This window comes from Petaurus breviceps, unplaced genomic scaffold (genome assembly GCF_028583685.1).
Source record: "Petaurus breviceps papuanus isolate PSGF00001 unplaced genomic scaffold, PetGlider_PUasm1.0 90644, whole genome shotgun sequence".
Taxonomy (NCBI): Eukaryota; Metazoa; Chordata; class Mammalia; order Diprotodontia; family Petauridae; genus Petaurus; species Petaurus breviceps.
This window is the reverse complement of record NW_027187298.1, coordinates 5,157,930-5,177,267: the sequence shown is the minus strand read 5'-3', so window position 1 is coordinate 5,177,267 and position 19,338 is coordinate 5,157,930. Positions and strand designations below refer to the sequence as shown.

The 19,338-nt window shown below is 39.1% G+C and overlaps 1 pseudogene; it reads left to right on the top strand.

Annotated features, from left to right (window-relative positions):
- The first annotated feature begins 11,946 nt into the window (after window positions 1–11,946).
- The window catches only part of LOC138143562 (DNA repair protein XRCC2 pseudogene), a 67,968-nt pseudogene continuing 60,576 nt past the window's right edge, over window positions 11,947–19,338 (top strand).

The window sequence follows — 19,338 nt, the reverse complement described above, 5'->3', positions numbered from 1 at the left end:
TTCTTGGGAATACAAAGGCAAAAATTACATCCTGACATCAGGGAGTTAACAAACATTATGTCAGGTACTTCCAATAATTAATTTTTTATATGCTGTGTCAATATTAAAATTTATGTAGTGCTTTCCAGGCACTGTACTTAGCTCTTACAATAACTGTGTTGGGCAGGTGCTGTTACTAACCTCATTTTACAGATGGGAAAACTAAGGCAAAACATATTAATTGACCTTCCCAGGATGACACAGATAGGAATATTTGAGGCTAGTTGAACTCAGGTCTTCTTGACTCTAGGAAAATGACATCTAACTGCCTGTCAAGAAACAAGTGACCTCAGAACTAAGGTAGTAAGAATAATTTGTTAAAATAGAATAGGCTGGTGAGCATCTTCCTGACAGCCTTCTCATGGTTGCAGTATGTTGGAATTTCAATCTCACCACATCCCTTCCCTCTTGTGATCCATCCTCAGGGGAGAACACCATTCATTTTGGAAGAGATGGGAAGGTTAAAGTTTACAAGGGACTTGCCGAGTTCACACAGATTAGTGAGTTGCAGAAGCAGGATTCAAACCTGATCATTGAAAGAAGAGTACTGAAGGGCCAAACCTAATGAACAGTCCTAAGTTATGCTATTTTCTTTCTTTCTTTTTTTTTTTTTTAAGCAATCGGGGTTAAGTAACTTGCTCAAGGTTACACGGCCAGTTATTTCTGGGTGTGGTGCTGAGTGTCTGAGCCCGGGATTTGATCCAGGTCATCCTGACACTGGAGCCGGTGCTCTTACTCGCTGAGCCACCTGGCCGCCCCTAAGCAATTGGGGTTAAGTAACTTGCTCAAGGTTACACGGCCAGGTGTTTCTGGGTGGGTGCTAAGTGTCTGAGCCCGGGATTCGATCTCCAGGTCTTCTCAACACTGGAGCCGGAGTAATGCTATTTTCAAATGTAGTGAATGGATTGAAAGTTTTCAGGACTCCCAGGAGCAGAACAGATTGGGGATATTAAGTGGAAAGTTTGCCTTTCCATTCCCACCTTTGAATAGCCACAATCAAATTTATGGTTAGAGGTTGCACTTTTTCCTCCGAGTTTCAAAACAATTTTGCCTTTTAGAGCGTATTGTCTCAGTGGAAGAGGACGATATCAAAGCAAAACTAAGGGCGGGTCTTTTTTTTTTTTTCCTTTGTAACCAAGAGAATAGACTGGCAGAGCCCTTAAGTGAGAAAGAAAGAATTGAGCTGTTTAATATCACAGTTTAAAAAATGATGGACTTGTAATTAAGAGACCTGGACTTGAATATAAGTTCTGTCAGTATTCCTGTCTTCTTGGGTAGGTTTTCACTTTTCTGGGTCACAGTTCCTTCATCTGTAGGAATGTACGGACTAGATGATCACTGAGTTCTTTCCCAACTCTAAACTTACATATTCTGTGCCTTCCTTAGATGGACCCTAGGAGGTTTCAATTTAATTCGACAAACTTTTAGTAATCCCCTACTTTATAGGTGTTGTTGTTCGGTCATGTCCAACTCTTTGTGATCCCATTTGGAATTTTCTTGGCAAAATATTGGAGTGGTTTGCCAGTTTCCTTCTCCAGCTCATTTTACAGACAATGAGGCAGACAGGGTTAAGTTATTTGACTGGAGGTCACATAGTGAACATCTGAGGCTGGATTTGAACTCAGAAAGATGAGTCTCCCTGACTCCAGACCTAGCACTCTATCCACTGTGCCATCTAGGTGCTCACTCTCTATAGGTATCAGTGCTAAATACGGAAGATATAAATCAGAATACGAAATCGTCCCTGCTTTCAAGAATCTTTCTTTTTTTTTTTAATCTTTTTGGAGAGGAAAAGGCAAGGCAATTGGAGTTAAGTGATTTGCCCAAGGTCACACAGCTAGTAAGTGTTACTAAGCATGTGAGACTAGATTTGAACTCAGGTCCTCCTGTCTCCAAGGCCGGTGCTCTGTTTGCTGTGCCACCTACCTGCCCTAACAATCCTACTTTCTATTAAGAGTGATAAGACATAGATATAAATGATTATCACATAAAACATGATAATTACAAAGGGATCTATAACTGGTAATAAAAGGTAGCATTTTTATAAGGCCTTAAGGTTTGCAAAGTTCTTTACATATATTATCTCTTTTTATCCTTGGTAGGTGGTATTATTATTATTATTCTCTTTAGAAATGAGGAAACTGAGGCAGGCATAGGGTTAAATGACTTGGCTAAGGTTACAAAGCTAACACATGACCAAGATAGGATTTGAACTGAGATTATCTTGTCTCAAGATCCACCACTCTATCCACTATAATTGTTGTGAGGATCAAATGAGGTAACATTTGTAAAGAGCCTGGTATAGAGTAGGAGCTTGATAAATGCTTGTTTCTTTCCCTTTCCCTTCCCTTTCTCTCTATAGTATCTTTGGAAACACAGAGCATTTTCTGCTTGGAGTATCATGGAAGGTTTCATGAAGCAGATGGAATTCGAGAGGGGCCTTGAAGGATGAGCAGAATAATTGCAAGGAAAAGGCATTCTAGTCATAGACAATGGCTACTTTTATAAGCATGGAGGTGGGAAAGGAACATTCTCAGTTTTTACAATATAACAATACCATTTAATGTTATTATTCTTGACATTAATGAATAAATTATTATTTTACTTAATAACATTTATTAATTACAAATGTATTCTATGTACTCATACAGATCTAATTAAAAACTTGCCATCCATGTCCTCTGATGGTGAATTTGGTGGAGAGACTACATTGAATTAGACAACTGGGGAGCTGTGTTGTGTAGTGCATGGCATTGGGGAAAGAAAAAGTAATTTCTCATCAGTTGGGTGACTTTAAGTCTCAGCCTACAACTTCAATCATTACAGATTGCTATTTTTAGGAACTGAGCAGATTCCTATATCTAAATGCCATGTCATAAATTGGTGGTTATTACTTTCTAGAACAGCTCCCAGTCTCAATGTGTTTTCAATTTGAGTGGGTTGGAAATAATGTATTCATTAATATGTTTAAAAGTCACCATATATTTATGACAATACCATTTAATTTAGATGTCACGTGTTGGCACACACCCATCTTGATTACATCTATTTGTTCTAGGACATTACAATTTATTTTGATATTCTCAGGCAATCTCTATTTATAGAGCCCCTCATATTGCTAGTTTTGTGAATGTTTATCCTGGAAAACAGACTTTCTCCTCCACCCTAAGGAGAGTTTCTCTTCCATTCTGTAACTTGTAGATAAAAACAAAGACCAAATCTCAGAGCTAGTCTTCCTAAATAGTCCCTTAGATGGTGGTTATAGAATTGATTATATTTACAGGAGGGAAATTAAAAAAGAAAGGGACTTCATTATGGCAGAACACTTCAGTTCTGAGGGATCAGGTTGCCTTAGAAAGCTTCATTATAGGTCTGTGGTCATGTTCCATTATGCTCCTTGTACCTGGGCAAGTATATGCTGGGCTGGGCTTCAAACTCCCTAAGGTCTTAGACACAGGAAACAACGGAAACCTGGATGAGTATGGCTATGTCACAAGGTGACCAATGACTATATTCGTGGGTTCTCCTTTAGATGCTTTCCTTATTCTCCCAGCTTGGCCTCAGTCAGAGGTCACAGGGCAGTAGCAATCAGAGGATCTTGTCACAGTGAAAGTTGAGACAACATGGATGGGTTAAATAAATCTTCATGGGCTATCACCAATCATCTTGACTTATATCTTGCCACAGGACTGAAATGACTTTGGAGGAGAGAATGAGGCTGATAACCTTGCATAGCTCTGCCTCATTTAAACCCAATTCATTTACAAGTCAAGACATCATCCTCCTTATGTCTTTGGTCCTCTTCAAGAGTGAAGGACAGAAAACAAAGAACAACAAAGTAAATCTTCATGTGGTGTTAGAGTCTCCCAAAGGACCTAGGAAAGGAAGAAGCATCGTTTACTGAGGGTTCTATTTTGGTTCCTTTTCATTTTGATTCTAATTCTTATTAAAGTTCTTTTTTCTTTCTCACATTTATCCACATTGGACTAAAGAGTGATGAAAGTCATTTTCCTGTTTATATTTATTTAAAAAAAGACATTGTGGTGAGAAGTAGGAGACTTAGATATTAGTTCCAGGGCTGTAATTAACCAACTAGGAATTTTACTGAGAATTTTACTTCCTGGGTCTCAATTTCGCCAGAAGAAATGGCACCAGATGATATTAAGGGCTGATCTAGCTTAATTTTACATGTCCACTAATTGTGGATGTGACTTAATTTTTAGATCTTCTTTTAGGCATTATCTAGTACCTCATGAAGTTGTTTTTTCTTTGATTTTGACCCAAACCTATTTGTTTTGGGCTTGGGCTTAGGTCAGATAGCTTTTATTAAATGTCAGCAGAGAATTAAAGGAAGGCACTGGAGTGTAACTAAAAGAACACTTATTGAGGGCAAAACATGATTTCAAATCCTAGTTTTGCTACTTACTTCATTTTCCCACTAATTCCTCCACAATCTCCTAGCTAACTACTTTGCAGCTCACACCTGAGCCATAGGGGAACTTTCACCCTGGGGACCTCTTGTTTTTTATTTCCATGAACACTATTTAAGTAAAGCCCCAGTTAAGCCTCACTCCATTGCTTCCTCTCTGGCCACCTCCTTCTCAACCTTCTTTACAATTGTCCCACTACCTTTTCCTTCCCATTACCCCCATCCCTTCAAGTTCTAGAACCATGCACCATGTTAAATCAACTGTGCCATATCCCATATCACATAGTTGGGACATGTTAGTCTCTCTGGCCTCATTCACCATACCTATAACTTTCCAGCCCAAAATATTCCTTGCTGGCTAACACATACACACTATCTTTTATTAAATGTAAACTCTTTGAAGGCAGAAATTGAATTCTGTTTTGTATTTTTGTTTATAGCACTTAATATAGTGTTTGGTATGTAGGCAATTGCTTAATAATTTTTTTCATCTATCCATCCATCCATCTATCCATTTATTCATTCATTCTATCTCATTTAACCTTAGCAAAGTGGGTTCACCTATTTGTTCCCTGGCTTCCCCATCTGTAAAATGAGTTAGACAAAATAGTCCCTCAGGTCCCTTCCAACTTTAAAGTCTAGAATGTATGAATGAAGGTCGCCTACCAGACAAGGCTAGTCCAAATCCTTGATAATCTAAACCAAAGCCCTCAGTCTATAACATATGAAATAAATGTATGCAGCTCTCAGGTGGTAAATGGTGGGGAAGTTCTTATTTTAGGAATTGCAAAGAGCCAGTAAAATTCTTCCATTTTGCACTTACCTTCATTATCTTCATTAGAGAACAGAGACCGAACCATTTTCTACGACTCCTTCTTTAGGATTGATAACCAGTTTTCTGATGAGACTTTCTGACTGAGGACTAATTTCCAGATGAACTATATTTATTTTTCATTAACTCTTACACAGTCTGGCACAGAGGAAAGAGAGCTGGCTTCAAAGCTGGGAAGACCTAGGTTAAAGTCCCACCTTGAACATCTATTGGCTGTGTGACCCCAGGGAAGCTGCATAAACTCTCTGTGTTCTAGGCCAACTCTCTAATATTACAGATTGAAGAATATGCAGGGATGTGTGCAGAAGTAGAGGGAATTCTTCACTTAGAGCTCCCTACATACCATCAAAATCACTGAACCAGTCTCTATCACTAATTCTTGTAGAACCCAGAGAGTGACAATATCACTTTAAACAGCTTAGTGATTGGGAGAATACTCATTTCATGTAATTTAAGAATAGAGAGAGACAGTCTGAATGGCTGGCTGATTTAATTACAGGATGTAAAAACTGGTGAGACACAGCATATTCTGACAGCTGATGGAGGCCTTGACTATATAGCCTTGTTTTCATCTCCAGAGATGATTTAGACAAATCTCAGGAGGAAATTCTGATGTGATCATAGTAAACAGACACTTTTCTTTAGCTGCCAGGGTAAATTACCAGGTGATTTTGATGGAAACTGGTGTCACTATATCATGATCTCTTTTCTTGTCTTTCTTTTTCTTCTTTTTTCTTTCCCCTCTTAAAGTGTGTAACCTGCAATATTACCTAAGTGATGTGAAGAGCGTGAGCAAGTTGTCTTTTGAAACATATTTTCCAAGGTTGATAAATTCCTTGTGTTTTGTCTACTCAGAATATTGACACATAAAATGACTTCTTTTGACACTTGTCTATTAATTGGAGGTGGAAAGAAATGATAAAGAAGTTAAGTTAAAGGTTATCCTCTAACTTGGGAAGAAGTGGGCCTCACAAATGGAATTATTAACTGTATCTTATCCCATGGAGGAGAGGCCTATTAGGGATTTTGAAGTTCAAAGGTGACCCTGAGGGTATCACCTTGGGTCCACTATGATGCCATCTTCATTGCCATCTATAATAGCCCATTGAAGAGGCTAATCTTCATCCTCATATGAACATCGTGTACCTGGAATCTAGAGCCCTCAATCACATAACCTGGATCACATTTACCTTTCTAGTGTTATTTCATATTATTTCCTTTCATTCTCCATCCAAGCTAGACTGACCTGGCATTCCATCTCAGTCTTTCTGCTTTTGTTTAGGGTTAGAATATGCCCCTTCATCTAGGGGGAGCAGTGGATAGAGTGTTGAACTTGGAATCAAGATCTGAATCCAAATCAAACCTTAAACACTCACCAGCTGTGTGATTCTAGACACATAATAGCTCAAATTCAGTTTCTTTATCTGTGAAATGGGGATAACAATAACCATAGCACCTCCCTCCCAGGGTTGTTGTGAGGATAAAATGAGGTAATATATATATATAGTACTTTGCAATACTTAGAGCACCACATAAATGCTAGCTATTATTATTATCATTACCATAATAATTTTAATGACAACCTGAGAGAACCTCTATGTTCCTTCAAAGTACAACCTGGGTGCCAACTTCCATGAAAGTCCTTTTTTTATCATACCAGTGAATAGTGCTCTCTCCCTCTTGAAATTGGTTTGCATTTATTTATTTTGCATGGGTTATATATTAACCCCTCCCTATTCCCCAGTAAAATAGAAGCTTCTTGAGGGTAGAGACCATTTTTTTTCTTTGCATCTACAGAGCCTTGATGGTCATACATGCTCTTAAGCAAGGTTCTGTAATACGCAGCCTTCCCCAAAGAGCCAAAGTGCACATGCTCCATGGGAATTGTTCCAGTCCAATGTCCCACTACATTAACATATGTTTTGTGGTTGTTGATTTCATCACATTTTGACTACATATTATTTTGATCAGAAATAAGCTGTGTCCAAACTGGGGATCAAACAAGAAAGTTGAGTCCCCATGTCAGGAAAGATAATAAACAGCAGTCATCACTGGTTCAAGGTTGGTCATTACCAAGAAAGAAATATTGAAACAGGCATTAGGACTAGTGTTAAGCATCAAACAGATCAAGAAGTATTTGCATATGACTGGGGATGCGATCTAATGAGGGCCTCAGCATCATAGACTCTGACTGTCTACCCAGTTAAATCCTTTACTGAGTCAAGTAAAGCTAGAGTTCAGGAATGTGATGTTACCATCCAATATAAGGAAAATGGCAAATCATAGGAATGCATATTTAGAGCTTAATGAGACCTTCGAGATCAATTAGTCCTATATGAGAATACCAAGGCCCAGAAAAGGGAAATGGTCTGCCCAAAGCCACACAGCTAAGATATAGCAGAGCTGGGATTCAAATCACCCTATTTCTTGACTCCAATTCCAGTAGTCTGTCTATCTATCAATTATTACTCTGGTAAGGACTCTGAGTTCTGACAACAAATCAAAGTAATGTTGGGGGTGTAGAATCAACAAGCCTTGGTAACTAATTGGCCATGTGAGGTGAGGGCAAGTGAGACGACAAGAATGACTTTTAGAACATGGGTGACTGGAAAGATGGTACTAGCTTAGAGAGAAATAGAGAAGTTTGAGAGTCATGTGGGTTTGGGGGAGAAGATAATGGGCTCTGTTGTGAGCATGTTGAGTTGAGATGCCTGTGGGACATGCAGTTTGAAATGTCCAATTGTTAGGCAGCAATCTAGGATGGGCACTCAGGAGATAGAAAAAGGCTGGATATACAGACCTATATTATGACAGTTCAGCAAAGAGATGCTACTTAAACTGATGAGAGCTGATGAGAGAGTATCATAGAACATATAGAGAAAGGCAAGCCCAGAAGAGCCTTAGGTGATTCTCATGGCTAGTGGGCATTACTGACTTGAATAAAGGACCAGCAAAAGAAACTGAAAGGATGGCTAAATATGTAGGAGAAGGAAGAGTGAACAGTCACAGAGAGGGGATAATATCCCAGATGAGAGGGGAGTCGATACTGTAGACTGTTGCAGAGAGGTCCAAGAGGAGGAAGAGGATTGAGAAAAATCCATCAGATGCAGTAGTTAAGAAATCACCGGTACCACTGGAGAGAATAGTCTTAAGCAAATAAAGACAGACTCCAAAGCTGACTAGAGAATGATTTTTTAAAATGTAATTAGCTTACACAAAAATTTGTCATATTTCAAACTGGCTTAATTTTTGTAGCTGACATGTAAATCTACTTAAAGAAAACTGTAGCTTTAACTAATACTATCTTTAGCATCTCTATTTCCCAGTTAGGTTTTTTCCCTTTCTTTTTTTTTTTCCCTCCCCAAGTCACTCCGACATACTTCAGTGCTTTAGAAATAGCCTAACACAAGTTGTGTAAGCTAATGATATGAAAATAAGGAGTAATGTATACTCAATTGTGCATAATAGGGTTGTAATTTCAGGGAGGGACGTTCCAGTGACTTGCTAATGTTGCTAGGAATTCAGCTTGAAGTCCAGCGAGCTTCGGTTTTTCATTTGTTTGACTGCGTGACAGTCACAATATACAGTGGGGCCTTCCCCTGGGCTGCTGCCCATAAAAAATGATCTCAAGATTTAAAGTTAAAATGGGCCTCACAGACCCTCTAGTCTAAGAGTGGGGAACCTGCAACCTTGAGGCATCATGTGGTCCTCTAGGTCCTTAAGTACAGCCCTTCAGTCCCCCAAACTTAGTTTGAATTCTGCCAAAGGGTCACAGTTGAGGACCTAGAGAGTCACATGTGGCCTTGAGGCCACAGGTTTCCCAGCTCTGCTCTAGTCCAACATCGTCATTTCTCAGAGAAGGAAAGTTACTCACTCCAACTCATTTGATGGTAGGAAGTAGCAGATGTAGAAATTGAACACAAGTTTTTCAAGTCTAGGGACCTTTGGAGTAAAAAGGGTGGAAAGCAAGCAAAGTTTGGCAACACAAAAGATAGAGTGCTGGACTTGCCATCAGGAGCACCTGAGTTCAAATCCTGCCTTACTTACTGTCTTACTCAAATCCTCACTTAGTAACTGTGAGACACTGAGAAAGCTACTTTACCACTATCTATCGCAGTTTCCTCATCTGTAAATAGGAAAGATTGCTCACAAGGCTGTGAAGAGCAAATGAGATAATAAAATGTAATACTTAGCAAACCTTATGGTGCTGTATAAATGTTAACTACTATTATTAACAATTAATCAGCATTAATTAAGCACTGAATATCTACCAGGCACTATGGCAGGTACTGGGGATAGAAACAAAAATGAAACAGTCCCCGTTCTCAAAGGAACCTGCCTCTTAATTTGGAGTCAACACACAAGGAAAATGAAGATGAGAGAAGTAAAGTATTTATTTAAGAAATATAGCTTTTAAGAAGGAAAATTAGGATTTGAACACGGGGCTTCTGAGTCTTGGAGTTATCCCAAATCTTATCTTCTTCCTACTATTCCAAAATACTTTCTATTTTTAAGGATTCTTCCAGTTCTGTTTACCATGCTGTTATTAGATATTAATCATCATTCATGGTCATTTAAAAATATACATAGATTTCCAAATATCTCAGCAAAGGGGAAAAAATAGCTCAGTCACATGCTTTTGTTGTTGTTCAGTCATTTCAGTCATGTCCAATTCTTTGTTATCCCATTTGGGATTTTCTTTGCAAAGATAGTGGAGTAATTTGCCATTTCCTTCTCCAGTTCATTTTACAGATAAGGAAATTGAGGCAAACAAGATTAGGTGACTTGCCCAGTGTCATACAGCTAATACATTTCTGAGGCTAGAGATAAACTCAGGAGGATGAGTCTTCTTTTATCAAGGCATGGCACTTTACTGCACCACCTAGATGCCCATCATGGCTTTGCCAAGTTCTTTCAAGTTCTTTACACATGCCACCAATGAGTAAGTCATTGTTATTATCTCATATTCTTCTTCTTTAACTGTAGTCTAATTTTATAGCATTTTCACCCTCACCATTAGGTATGGGATGCTGTGTGGAAAAGCAAAACCCATTAGATTTGACATGAACTCCACAACCTTCTATGTATAACATTGGGCAATTGCTTTCTCTATGTACTATTTTTCTTCCTCAATAAAAAAATAGTAGCATTGCACTGGATTACTTCTGAGATCCCTTGCAGGGATCTAATATCCAATAAATCTTGTAAAATTTTCTCTTTGCCCTCACCTTGGCCTCTGGTTCTAAGAGAGACATTTTCTTGCTAAAAACAAAACATGGTCACCTTGAGGCACTCCAGCAGCCTGTTCTTGGCAATCCTTGGACTTTCGAAGTCTAATAACTTCTTCCACCTCTTGGCAGAGAGGTGCTGAGCTAGAAGAACAGGATACATACATTTTCAGCCTTTGCAAATGTATTAATCTGTTTTGTTTAACTCTACTGATTAGTTACAAAGGTAGGCTTCTATAGGTGCTGGAGCAAGTTAGTTGGCAGCAATGCAAGAGATGACAAAAGAAAAAAAAGTTAATAAAACATTTTTCTAAAAGCATGAAGAAAAAAGACAATTCAGAAGGCACAAAAGGAGAATTTTGCTACTAGCTTATTAAACTGAGTGTACATTTTTATAAACATACTACATCACAAAAATTCATGGTTTAATGTACAATCTGTCCTTTTCTGTTCTTTGTGTATTGGAATATTCCTATTTGTTGATGATTATTAAGATAAAATTTTTTTTAAAAACCCACTGTAATTTTTTCCCCTTTTAGATATTTGCTGAAACCATTCTGAGACTAGCTTACTTACAATGGTTCCAATATATGAGAATAATAAACGCCTATACAGGGTTCTAATTTTTGGAGAATAACAAGGATATTCTTATTTTTATTATTTAATAATAGCTTATATTTAATAATTCTACACATAATAGTGCCCTTTAAAGTTGTTGAGAAGGGTGTAGAATAGTAAATAGCTAGTTAGCCTGGAAGCCAGGAGGAACTGAATTCAAGTGCCTCCCTTTGATAGATCTTGTGTGATTCTGAGTCAGTCACTTAGCCTATCAATGATCTAGGCCAGTAGTTTGAAGCTCTAAACCATACATATGGAGCCCTACAGACTGTATATTGACTAAGAAAACCACATAGTAACATTATCTATGTTCTATTGTATTTTTATGTACTTTGTTAAATATTTCCCAATTATATTTTAATTTGGTTTAGGCCATACTCTAGAATATTACAGCCTGTATGACACCTTCACTCTAAGAAACTCTCTAAGACTATCTACCGAAGAGAAGGTATTTACTTCAATTGGCAAAGAAAGATTCCTCACTTGGGAGCACCCTATTCCAAAGATGTTGGGGTCCTGGTCCCAATTCCAGCCTTGTCTTACCTTATACAAGGTCTTTGGACGTCTCCGGCTTCTTGTCTCCGAGAAGAACTTACCCCCACAGAACACCCAGGGACACAGAAAGTATGATGCGAAGCTGTTTATTCCTTTACATCTTTAACAGCACCACAAGCAAGCATAGGAACTGGCACAGGAACTAACTCACTTCCAGGCGGAACTGGAACTAAGCAGGAACTAACTCACTTCCTCTATCTCCCCAATTTATAAGCCTTGCGGCGGCATGCCTTGCGGGACCAATCATGTTCTTTCCCAACTATGTTGTAAGAGACCAAGGAGCAACGTCCCTCCCGTCCCTCCCGGAAGTCCTCTACGCACTGCCACACAGATTATCACTCTCGCGTTACTGCGCCCAAAACTCCCTTATCCCTGGTTGGTTAACCTGTAGGCAAAGCTGTCCCAACAATGTCCTTCAGAAAGCCACGTGCACCCCCTCTGGGTGCCCCCTTGTCACCTGTCATGTGGGAGCCAATCGTGCACTCCCCCAAGTGCAGGGCAAAGGAGTATGTGTTAAGAGGAGTCCGTGTTTATGGGGCACGCTCAGTGCCACATCGGCCTTTCCCAACCCAGCAGAGTCGGCCCCCACGACTCTGCGCTCAATGCCATGTCGGCCTTTACGGCCCAACAGAGTCGGCCTCCATATCTCCAAGCCCCTGCCCCTCAGAGGTCACGTGCACTCCCTCTGACATCTTGTGACTGCCCCAGTGTCTCTCACACTCATGGCCCTAACACAAAGACATCACAGGTCCAGTCTATTCCTATCTCTTTGTTAGCTGGTAAAATGAATTATGAACATCATCTCTTTTGATCATCACAACTCTAGGAGTTCAGTATGATCTAAATATTTTCTTGCTCTTCCTCACACATGACCCTTTATCTTCTTTCTATCTTTCTTTGCACAGGCTGTCTGCCATGCCTGAAATGCACACCCTCCTCATCACCACCTCATTTAATCCCTTTGTTGTTGTTAATGTTGTTCAGTCACATCCGACTCTCTGTGAGCCCATGGACTACAGCATGCTGGGCCCTTCTGTCCTCCACCATCTCCTAAAGTGTGTCCAAGTTCATGTTCTAAGGGGTTTTCTAAGGCAAATATATTGGGGTGGTTTGCTATTTCCTTCTCCTGTGGATCACCTTTTGATAGAACTCTCTACTGTGACATATCTGTCTTGAGTACATGTAATCCTGCAAGGCATAGCTCACAGTTTCATTGAGCTACTCCCTTCTGCCTTTACAAGGCAATGAGTGATCCAGGAGGAATATTTAATCCCTAGAATCCTTTAAAATTCAGCTTAGTGTCATGTCCTACATGAGACCTTTTCTGGATCCTTGAGCAACAAAGGCTGCCCTCATGCTGAAATTATCCATTATTTATGTTGTATATATTTTGTAAAGACTTGAATGTTTACATATCCTTTCCCCTAATAGAATGTAAATTGCTTGAGGGCAAGGACTCTTTTGGTCTTCCTATAACTGATATTTGGCACAGAATAGGTGCTTAATAAATATTTGATTGATTATTATTCTTATTTTACAGGTGAGGAAACTGAAGCTTAGAGGTTAAATGATGTACTATCACACCCCAGGCCATATTACCTTTCTATTTCATAGGGGTGGAAAGAAGACAGAATGATACTCAGAGAAACTCCAGAAATGTTAAGACTTTAGTTGGCCTCTTTTTGGGGTAACTCAATGTACATATTAAGATATCTCAACTCTGGCTTCCCAGCTAACAGTCTGTGTTGAGAAGCATTAGGTGACCTCTGGCTCTTCTCTTCCCCTCCCCCACCTGGCTCAGTTCCAGTTGGATTGTCAGAGGGTCTATCACACATGCTATCTTCTATTTCATTGTACACTGTTACAGAAATTGCCCTTCAAGCTGAATTATGCTCTAAGGCTCCTTAAGATATCATAGATTTTTGCAGCCCAAACTGAAACCTAATAACAATAATGAACAGATGGCTTTTTATCTTGGTTTTTGCCCAGTTCAAACATTATGGCTAAAACCTTCATAATTGCCCTCATCATTGTATCAGTGATGGCTTAGGCCAGTGACTTCATGAGCTTTGTTGTAGAAAAGGTAATCTTCTTGAAGAACATTTTCAGCCGTGCTGGCAAGGATTTTCAGCTCAAAAGGCATATTGTTCCTTTTGGGGTCTGTGCCACCATTTCATCCAATTCTCGACATTTTGTAGTTCATGCTGTGAGCTATTAAAAGAAAGAACAGTTTGGTGTTTTCCCCCTCTTTATCTCTCTGTCTCCTGGTCATTCTTGTAACTGAATCTACAAGCAAATAAATCTGATTCTTCCTCTGATTTTTGGCTCCCTGAAATCCTTCTTAGTAGATCAATAAACTACCCCCTTAGCTAGTCAGATTTCTTTGACTGCATGAAGCTTATTTTAGAGTTCCTTTTTTAAAAAACAGGTCATAGAATGAAAGAATCCAGAAATCTTAAAGGTCATGTAGTCCAATCTCCTCATTTTTATAGAAAAGGATACTCAGACCCAGAGTTATTACACATAAGTAATAATAGCTGGGTTTAGAACGCATCTTCCAATGCTAAATCCAGTAATCTTTCTACAAATATAACTTAAAAATGAATATAAAAAAAGGAATTTTCATATGGAAATGGATACTAGTATCCATGCCTTGTAATATACATGAAAGAACTATGGTTTCATCTGCATGGGGGAACTCCTGGTGTGGGAAATTTTTCCACCAAATAAAATATTGACCCCTCAATTATGACTTAACAAATAAGTCCTAGGGAATTGTCCAAACCACATTTACCTTGAACAAGTTCTTTGGGGTTACAAAGCCAGTAAATGTCAGAGGTAGGATTTAACAAGCATAAGTTCCTGTTATGTGTCAGGCACTGTATTAAATGCTAAGGATAGAAAGACAAAAGTGAACAGGGCTCTCCAGGATCTTACATTCTAACAGGTCTTCTACAATCTAAGCCTTGGGCATTCACTAAACTAGACACCCTTTGTGCCTAGTAACATAAGTTCTACTAAATAACAAAGTCACTTAAAACAGCAAAAAGTCTTCTAAAAATGAAAGGATAAAAGTCAATTATATTGGGTAACATTTTAGCCTCACAACTATTTGGTGAGGAGTATAAGTTTATCAGTGGTTCTGGACCCTAAATTTGAGTGTAAGACAGAGATCTATGACATTTAAAGGTAGTTGACAGTGGACCAGTAAGAGGCAGGGACCCAGGAAGGAAGAGGTCAATCAATATTGTTTGCCAGAAACAGATATTGAGAAAACCTCTCTGAGAGAATAACCAGATTGATTACTGGATAGAAGAATCTCAGAATGCCATGCTAATGTAGAAACAAGTAAAAGATGTTAAAAGTCAAAGCATAGAAGATGCTAGGGGAATGGGACTGAGTGAGGACGATAGACTGAGGAAAGAGGTAGATAAAAGTGATGATTGCCCCTGAGTGGCCTTTTAACGATGAGCTGGCAAATTTTTGTTACTATTGAGTTGTTTCAGTCATGTCCAACTCTCATGATCCAAAAACCCAATCTCATGATTGGGGTTTTCTTGGCAAAGATCCTGGAGTGTTTTGTCATTTCTTTCTCCAGCTCATTTTACAGATAAGGAAACTGAGGAAAACAGGATTAAGTGACCATGCCAGGATCTCACAGCTAGCAAGTGTCTGAGGCTATATTTGAAATTGGGTCTTGTAACTCCAGGACTAGCTCTCTATACATGGCGCCACCTCGTGGCCCAAATAACCAGGTACATAAAAGATACATAGATGAAGATAATCTGAAAGGGGAGGAGGCATCAGCAGGTAGGAACATGGAGCGATCAGAAAGGTCTTCTGCATGCGGTAGGTTTTGAGCTAAGTCTTAAAAGGAAGACTGGAAAACTAATGTGTGGAGTTGAGGGTGCAAAGAAATCTAAGCACAGAGGACAGGCAGTGAAAAGGCACAAATGACTTCTAAGTGACTTTCTGTTTGTGATCACTATTGCAGAGAACACCGGAGGGGGAGTGTTTGGAGGAAATTGAGGGGGAAGGACTGTCATGGATGGGTTCTGTAAGCAAATAGGTACAAATTTGAAAATGTAGGTCAGGGCCAGATTATGTCTGGCGTTAATATCCATTCCTGGCAACTATCTCTATCTGCTGAATTTTTACCTGTCCTTTAAAGTTATGTTCAAATGCATTCTCTTCCGGGAAGCCTTTCTTCACTTCCCACCCCTACTCAGAAAAGACATTTTTCTTATGGACCTCACATAAATTATGCCAAATTAACTTGGTCAACACCTGTCTTACACACTTCTGTTGTATTTATGTATTTTTGAGAGGGATGATATACATGACTGGATGCTGTGGGGGATAGACTGAAAATAGAACTGGTAGTCTGGGGGTGCTGCCATTCCCTGGACTCTTTTTTTAAATGTCTCTTGTTTTCTTTATTTTTTAAAATAATTTTTAAACATTTAATATTAAAACTTTGGATTCCAGATTCATTCCCCTCCTCCCTTGTCACCCACACTTACTGGGAAGATATGCAGTTCAATATAGGTTGTACATGTATAGCTTATGCGAAACATTAACATAGTTGATATATTGTAAAAGACTGACTATATTTCCCTCCCTTCTATCCCACCTCCCACTAGTTCTATTCTCTACTCAAAAGTGGGTGCTTCCAACTTCCCTCCCCCCCAAGTCTGCCCTCCATTCCATCATCCCCTCTCTCATTCCCTTCCCCCCTACTCTCTTAGAGGGTGAGATACCCTATTTATGTGTATTTCATTCCCTCCCCAACCCAAATTCAATGGGAATAAGGTTGACCAATTCCCTTTTGCCTTCCTATTCTTCCCCTCCATTGTAACCATTTTCCCTTGCCTCTTCTATATGAGATAGTTTACCCCATTCTGTCTCTCCCCATCTTCTCTCATTATATTCCTCTCTCACCTCTTAACTTCACCTTTTAAGTATCATCCCTTCTTATTAAATTGGTCCTGTGCCCTCTATCTATGTATACCTGTAAACATGTATACAGACATTCACAAATGTATGCATATGCCCTTGTACCCTCCGATATAGACATATATATATAAACACATATGTATACATATATACATATACATACATATATATATATATATATATATATATATATACGTACACAGAGACAAACATAAATTCACAGACCCTAGCTTAGAAATTTCTGCTTTAGATGATGTTGTTTTCCAAATACAATTTCCTTGTGCTGAAAAATAGGAGAATGAGCAGGCTTTATATTGCTCCTTCCCATGAAAATGTCTTTTTGTTGCTGTTCTATTGGCTTTGCTTTGTAGCAAATATTCCTTCTCAACCCCTCCTGTGTTCTCTGAGTTTATGGCCATTCGTTTCAAGGAGAGAGGAGGAGGGGAAGAACTACAATTCAAAATTTCCTGAATCCATATCTACTCAGGACTACATTGCATTTGGAGGTAATTGATGGCAGTTGTTTTTATAGACTCAGCAAAAGTTTATATGAGTCAAGCACTTTTATTAAGGTTAAAAGCATGTAGGCAGAATTAAACAGGCAGTGTGATGTCAAAAGATCTGAAGTGTCTATTGAATATAACTCCTGAGCTGTCATAGTCTGAGAGAGGTTAAAGCTGGATTGCCCATGGCCATGAGAAGGGCCAAGGGTAAGAGAGGTAGTGTGTGTGAGTGTGTGTGTGTGTGTGTGTGTGTGTGTGTGTGCATATGTAAAGAAAAGAAGTGTGGCTGGAAGTCCAAGGAAGATGAAAAATATTTACATTGAAGGAAAGGAAGCTAATGAGAACAAGAGCTAGAAACTGAGTCATGGTCAGTGTGCCTTAGGAAAAAGTAGTATAATGAACAGTGTGCTGACATTAAGGAGTTTCATGAGTCACTCTCCATTCAAAAATGAAAACCTGTAGACAAGCTTATTGAGGTACATAATTTAGACAAGTCGTACTAGACAAAATTTCTCATCATTGCTTACTCCATTCTGATGTATGCTATGTAGAGGTACTAGCCTACCGTATCTATATCCCTCCCCCTTCCCAGCAAACCATGATGACCAGGCAGGGGAAAGAGCTTCAGGGCAAGTCCTCTGACCCTGAGGGCTCTATCTCTACATATACCTAGTCTTAGTCTCACTCTCAGGCCACTCCATAAATGCTTTGAAAAGGGAAATGAGGTGTTATGGGAAAAATAGAAATAGTACTGGTTTTAGAGGCAGAGGAGCTAGCTTCAGATCCTACCCTTGACACTTACTGTATGACCTTGGATAAGTCACTGAACCTTCATCTCAGTTTTTTCCTCTGTAATATGAATAGTGAGATAAGTAAAGTTCCTTCTGAGGTTCATTCTGGCTCTATATCTATGATCCTGGGGCATGTATACTCTCTGATTTTATAACAGCTATGACAAAACACTAACCTAGCCTCTTAGATTTCATATTCTGGCCCCCCAAGCCTTCCCCACCCATACTCACTACTTCTACTGTATTTCCTTCCATTATCCAAGAAGCACACTTACCAGTCCACCTTTCAGTTTCCTTGTTGGCACATAGGTTAAAATCCTTTCTACTTGTTGACACCCCTGAGTACCTCTCCCATAATAAAAATCAATGACTTCTGTTGTAATGGGCTCTGGCAATGGAACAACACATGCGTCTGTCTTCCTGCTCAGTTTTTCAATGTCCCAAGCTTCAGGAACTGAGCTCAAAATTGGAGTCTGAGAAACTCACAGTGAAAAAGAGCATTAGCAGAAAGTCAGTCCAACCTAAACCTGACTATGGATTTCCTCTACAACATACCTGACATGTTGTCACCTAGTCTTTATTTTGAAATGTTGTGCGAGAGAGAACCCACTGTCTCCTGAGGCAGCCCTTTAAACTCAGAGACAGTTCTAAGTATTAAGAAGTTTTCCTTACATGGCACAAATTCTGCTTTTCTGCAGCTTTCAGCCATTATTCCTACTTCACTTTTCTGAGGCCAAACTGAATAAATCCCATGCCTCTTATACATGACCATCCTTCATATATTGGATGACTTATCAGGGCCATGATATTTTCTTCAAGTATCTGAAGGGCTGGAAAGGAAGAATATTTTTGTCCTCCCAAAAATTATATATTAGAGGTATAGGAACTATCAAATTAGAGATTATTTTATAAGGGGAAGAGGAAGAAGAGAAGTACTAGTAGAAAAAGCAGTAGCTGACCTGATAACGAAAAGGGGGTGGTATATTTAATACATAACTAAAGACCATAGAGGCACAGAGTGTGCTTTTTTTTCTTTGCATTGTTTCCCATGAAGGCAAGGAGTATAGAAGAGAAAATTTAATTTGGGATTTGGAAAGCAAACAGTTGGCTGAGAAGGTGGTGTCTGAGTATGGGATTTGGATTTCTGCATCATGATGGGTTGACAGATTCCTGGCCAGAGATGAAGTGCATCTAACAAAAGTGGTAAGAATGTATTTGTCAAATGTCTTACAAATCTAATAAAAAAAAAATTAAACTCAACAGACTGAGGGAGAAGACTAGATCCATTCACCCATTCATCCATCCATCTTTCTATCTATCTATCTATCTATCTATCTATCTATCTATCTATCTATCTATCTATCTATCTATCTATCTATCTATCTAT